General features: G+C 42.8%; 1 long non-coding RNA gene across 1 annotated transcript; it reads right to left on the bottom strand.

Moving 5' to 3' along the window:
- Positions 1 to 524: 524 nt before the first annotated feature.
- On the bottom strand, positions 525 to 5,853 carry LOC138493161 (uncharacterized). Its single transcript, XR_011276285.1, has 2 exons — positions 5,765 to 5,853; positions 525 to 943 (listed from the first exon to the last, which is right to left on the bottom strand). It is a non-coding gene; the product is annotated as an uncharacterized lncRNA (long non-coding RNA).
- Between the last annotated feature and the right edge of the window lie 232 nt (positions 5,854 to 6,085).

Below are 6,085 nucleotides of genomic sequence, written 5' to 3' on the forward strand. Positions count from 1 at the left end.
CAAGTTGCGTAACTACAAAGTTGGCAACATGTAGAACCTAGGGCAGGTTAACAAATATAAAATGCACTATTGAATTCTTTAAAAATCTGCAAAATAAAACTTGCCTAAAAATGAATGTCTGCATTTTTCCAGAAGCACATATGTATGTCTGTTATGTAATGTTCGCCGCAACCAAATGGAATGGAACGCCCTGCCACCCAACCTCAGAGGTATCTCAACCCACTTAGCCTTCCGCAAGGAAATTAAAACACAGCTGTTCATCGGAAATTCTCGAATACTTACGAGTGGATTTATAAGGAGCAAGAAGAACAAGATCCTAAATACCACGTAGAGCCCGCCCAAAGTGAGTATATGCACCTTTTGGGACCAAGTAGTGTTTAAAATATGCAGTCCCCTTTTAAAATGGTGATACTTCTCTTCCATACAGGTTATCACCCATGTAGGAAATTTGTACAACAACAATGACTAATCCCCCACACTAACGTGAGATGGGGGTTTAGATTCTATTAAAGACAAGGAGGCGATTATTATGCATTACAATCTTTACTCTGAAACCACAGCAGCAAAGAAAAAACTTTTACAAACAAAAAAGTTTCAACAACAGAACTAGATAAAGTTCAATGTCAATGCATGGGGAACTCCCCAAACCATCATGGAGGATAGGTCATACCCTGCAGGGGACCAATGAGCAGGGACCCTCCTTTATATATGTCCATTACTCTAACCCCAACCCCTCTTTCTGCAGCTGACTTGCACCAGACGCCCAATGGAACGGTTGAACTGTGTAGCGCAGAGAAAAGGATCCAGCGAAACCGGAGATCTCAACCTTTCCGCAGCCTGAAGCAATGAAGAAGTTCTTCTGGATAGGACTTCTCACCCGAAATCACGCACTCCAGAACTTGTAACTGCGATCCACACTCCTGAGCAGAACCTCAACTCGTACCTGTAAGAACAACAAGCAAGAAGGGTGGGTGGTTGGGAAGAACAACAAACCAAAGAATGTTCTCACTTGAACCACCTGTGTACATGCGTATCACAATTGTCATATCATATCATATCCAGGGTGGGTGGGAGGGATATAATAATCGCCTCCTTGTCTTTAATAGAATCTAAACCCCCATCTCACGTTAGTGTGGGGGATTAGTCATTCTATAACAAGACAGGAGGCTCATATTATGCAATTTCAAAGCCCCTGCATCTCATTAGTATGTACAAAATGATCCAATATAATAGATAATATAATAAAATAATAGGAAAGGAAACATTTTTTAAATGCTTTCATTAAATCAATCTGTTGACCAATCAGAGAATTGCCCAAGACTAGGTTGCCCGGAAAGCTGTCTTATAAGGCAAAGTCAAATCCACTGCAAGAAAAACAGGAAATGTGACAATTCCAGCGTTCCTTACAGGCCACCAAAACCAACTGGTTAAAAGAGGGGAAAACATTGAACAAAGTTTTCCTATACTAATAGGTTAGGACAAAACCATCTGAAATAAACACCTATGTTGTTCAATCAAATATTCAAAACACTTAAATTCGTACCATTTTTGGGGACCTGGAAAGTAAACCAATGAAAACAAACACCTAGCTCTCCTGGAGATAAAGAAAAGTACCCCATAGGGGTGAAAGTCTTATAGGTTCCATCCCATGCATTAAAGGAAGATATCGCATTAGAAACAGGGCATGTCACAGAACTACACTGGGGAACCAAGAGGGAAAGACAAATCTTCAAAAGGGTAAAATGGGAGTAAAAAATCATTTTTATAAATTTTGTAATAGGACAATCCATCCTGAGCGGAGCTGAAAAGCAATAGAATTAATCTACAATTGTCTTCAGACATATGTGTATACTAAGGAGGGAAGTCTTCTGGAGGCAGAAGCAGAATGGAAGAGAAGGCCCCACCTGAGAAGCTAAACCCGTCAAACCGCCAACACGGAGACCCTCAGACCTCCCGAACTCTTGAAGAAGGACTCTGCTACCATGACAAAAGGCAGATATTATAAACCTGATCCTTAAGAGGCCAAACTTGGCAAGAAGAAAAAATGTATCCGACATCCAATCACTACCATTATAGTGATATCTAAACTCCTTTGTAGGTATGCCCGGTGCTTGAACCTTGATCCCTCCTCCCTGGTGATAAATCCCCTAGCGGATCAAAAGTAACCGAAGGAGGACACCAAATTTCCAAAATCTTAGCAAGACTCTAAACTGCAAAGAACTGATCACTAAACGGTTAAACTGAAGGTGTACACCAGAAGAGGTCCAACCTATATTTCAGCCAATTTGCAGATCTTTGAAGCTCACAGCACCCTGAGCTGGCACCTTACTGCAAACAAACTCTTGTGAAAACCCCAAAGGTCCACCTGCCATGCAGGTGACTATGATAATCAAGTCATCAACCAAATATATATCCCAGCACTCTGGTAATCGTAGCGGCAGACACCGTCTGAAAGTTAATGTATAGACTCTGGAACGCATCGTGATAGAGGGTCATAACGTGGATGGGGGATAGTATCACTCCCAGACCCCTCTATCCCACCAAGGGATATTGAGCCTTCCCAAAAGAGGAGAAACCTCCCCCACTTATCCAAAGGAAAAACCTTGCAATCCAGAAAGAAAACTACCCTGAGGACCACATTAAAGCCCCGCTTTACACCGTTAAGAGAAATAAATATCCACTAGCGCCTCTAACCAATCCCCTGACTGTGAACAGACTCCGGTTAACTTATTGAAATACCAGATATTAGCACAAAGGAAAGTAACAGACGGGAGGGAAATGCTCAGTGCGAGCCTGCACTGGTCACCCGCCAGTACTCCTGTAAAAAGGAAAAAACGGAAACCATTGGATACTCCCAGAGGTGTAATATTATGATGCAATCTCCCCCAAGGATGGCAGGAAGGGGAATGAGGGGGAAAGAACTCTGGATAATTATCAATGCCCCGTAAATGCAAGGTTGAGAAGAAATCTGGGACCACTGTCCCCTCAAACCCTGAGGTCTGAGTCACTGTATTCATGTGAGGCTGACTGGCCACTAAGGGAATCAGGGGAAGGAAAAACTAAGCACATTGTCCATAGCAAAACAGAACTTATACAGTACTACGAACCCTCAGGTATATGAGTGGTGCTTATCACTACTACGAACGTTGTGTGGTGTGAGGTGTTCACTTATCGATCTCAGCAGGATAAAAGACTGATGTAGACCTTTCCAAAATTAGGAACCTGTATCAGAAGGGTCAGCACGGATATGAAAACAGCACTCTAAAGAGGTTAAGCAACGCTCATGAGGGTACAGAAGCCTGCGTGTACTCCTCGAGCAGAGGAGAAGTTGCAACACACTGTTAGACGGTTAGCTGAACCATAGGTCAAGCTTTGGGAGGAAAAACATGAGGCAGGCGCCAGAAAGTTATTATTTGGCAACTCGTCTAACTGATACCATCAAGTGTTTCCAAACACTCCATCCAAGTAAAACATGGTTGCTCAACTTGTCATGTAAAAAACTGAACGGTTGCCCTCGAGCTGACCCTGTCTCCACCAGAAACCAAAAGAATAAGGAATGTCCAATGGGACAAAAGTAGGGGAGAACAAACGTCCCCACTAACGAGAGCCTTAAGCCCTACAGACCTCAATAGAGGCATAACACATCATCTTTATTCTTCCTCATGTTGAGAGAAAATACTGTAGCTTAATCAGCACGGGTATTGGGTGGAGCAATTGAGGTCGGGAATCAAAACCTAAGGAAAGGACTGAGTTGTCCTGAAACTAACTAAGGTAAAGGGTGACAGAATTTTTAACTAAAAGACGAATGATAACACCAGAGAGATGGTTAGAGAGGAAGGTACAACCCCATATGGGTCTGTTTACAACCACTTCCACACTCTTTTCTTTAAAGCACTTAATAAATAAAGAATATATAATATATGAAATATATATAAAATATCCAAAGAAGAGGGGTTACGCCCTCACAGGGGACTGAATCCCCGGCCCTTATATAAGCTGATACTCACTGAGCTTTCTGGGCCACTGACAATTCTGAAAAAACGCAAATGTGTTCCAGTCAACACTTAAACATATTGTTTATCAAAGCGTACACTGAGCAAGTGCACCTCAACTGCTCACCCCAGCAGGGTGTGGCAACCAATAGTACACGAGGGAGCACCTCGCAGTAGGAACAAGGCAAGCCCTGAAACCGAGCAGGTTACTGCACTCCTACAAGACCAAACAATGGCGTCAGCCATATGCAGCAACTAAACAAAGCTGCCGACCTTAAGGAAGGAATACACTGAGCAAGTCCACCTCCAACTGCTCGCCCAAGCAGGGCGTGATAATCAGCAGTACACGAGGGGGTAACCTCACATTAGAACTCAGGCAGAGCCTGAAACCGAGCAGGTTATGGTGCATGCCAGTTAAGGTAATTACCCAAGTTGCCGACTTTAAGGGAGGAAACACTGAGCAAGTGTACCTCAACTGCTCACCCAAGCAGGGTGTGGACACAGCCGTATACAAGGGGACCCCTCGCAGAAGCCCCAGGCAACCTTGCCACCGAGCAGGTGACTGCACCTTTCCAGGGAAGATAACCCAAACAAAAGAAAACTGTCAAGTTGAAGGTAGGATACACTGAGCAAGTGCACCTCCAACTGCTCGCCCGAGCAGGGTGTGATAATCAGCAGTACACGAGGGGGTAACCTTGCAATAGAATCAGGCTGAACCTGAAACCGAACAGGTTATGGCACCTACAGTGAAGGCAAAGCACATAACTTAAGAAATAAGTAAATGAATAAATAAACAAAGAAAATAAAATAAAACTGCAGACTGGCAGTGCATCGGGCTCTTGCGCTGGATGGTCAGACTTTAACCTAACAAACCCACAGTTTATCAGTATACATTCTTTCTTTCCAGCACTAAAGGTAAGGAAATGTGTTGTGTCACCAGGGATACGAAATTACAAACATTTAACAAAACCACATTTTTACTATTAAAATGTTTGTGCTATAATCTTTCTGAAGAAGTCATGAACCAACCAAATGCCCATTAGGAAATCCCTGCTCAACTGAGCAAAAAAGGTGACAATCAAATACCTCCACTGTAAAATACAATTATTTAAAATATAATAATTAAAATATCTAATAATAAAATATACAAATAAACATTCCTGCATGGGAGACCTGCAGCTCTATATTTGAGCTAACTTGGCTCAGTACTGAAACAGAGGCTTTTGTTACAAACATAAGCCACAGGGGCAGGCCGAACCCAAAGCCTGCAGCACCTGGAATCCCCAGGTGACCATAAATCTGTCAAGGGGCACAAATTCAAACAAGAGCCCCGTACACGCCGGGTGTCAAGCAACAGCTTCTTTCTTTTCTGACAGGCGCACAACAGGAGCCTAAAGGGTGTCACGCCCAATAAACCATTACACCTGGAATTCACAGGCGAAATGAAGAGGGAACAGTGTAAACAACACTGCTCTCGCGCACGCTGGGAGCGAGTTGATTAATGCACTAGAAACACCTGAGTTTACAAGCACGAGAAATTTTTAAAGAAGAAATAAATTAGAGAGCTCCCTCGAACTCAGAACCTCATGGACCGTAGTCCGAAATTCAACCATTGCGCCACTGCTTCAGCTGAAAGATGATGTATAAGCATAATACATATTTTCTTTTTGAAAGACACCAAAATGAAACCAACGGCCACACGCGGCTATCCAGATACAATGTATCAAATACACAAATTCCTTTATAATAAAAGGTAATTAACACATATTTACCATATATGCCATATTCAAACTAATAAAGCCTACTACTGACAAACAATGTAAGACACAACTGAAAGGGGTGACTTAGCTCTGTGGTGTCAGCAGCAAAGAAAGAGGGGTTGGGGTTAGAGTAATGGACATATATAAAGGAGGGTCCCTGCTCATTGGTCCCCTGCAGGGTATGACCTATCCTCCATGATGGTTTGGGGAGTTCCCCATGCATTGACATTGAACTTTATCTCGTTCTGTTGTTGAAACTTTTTTGTTTGTAAAAGTTTTTTCTTTGCTGCTGTGGTTTCAGAGTAAAGATTGTAATGCATAATATGAGCCTCC

Source organism: Ambystoma mexicanum, chromosome 10, assembly GCF_040938575.1.
Source record: "Ambystoma mexicanum isolate Mex_15411 chromosome 10, UKY_AmexF1_1, whole genome shotgun sequence".
Taxonomy (NCBI): Eukaryota; Metazoa; Chordata; class Amphibia; order Caudata; family Ambystomatidae; genus Ambystoma; species Ambystoma mexicanum.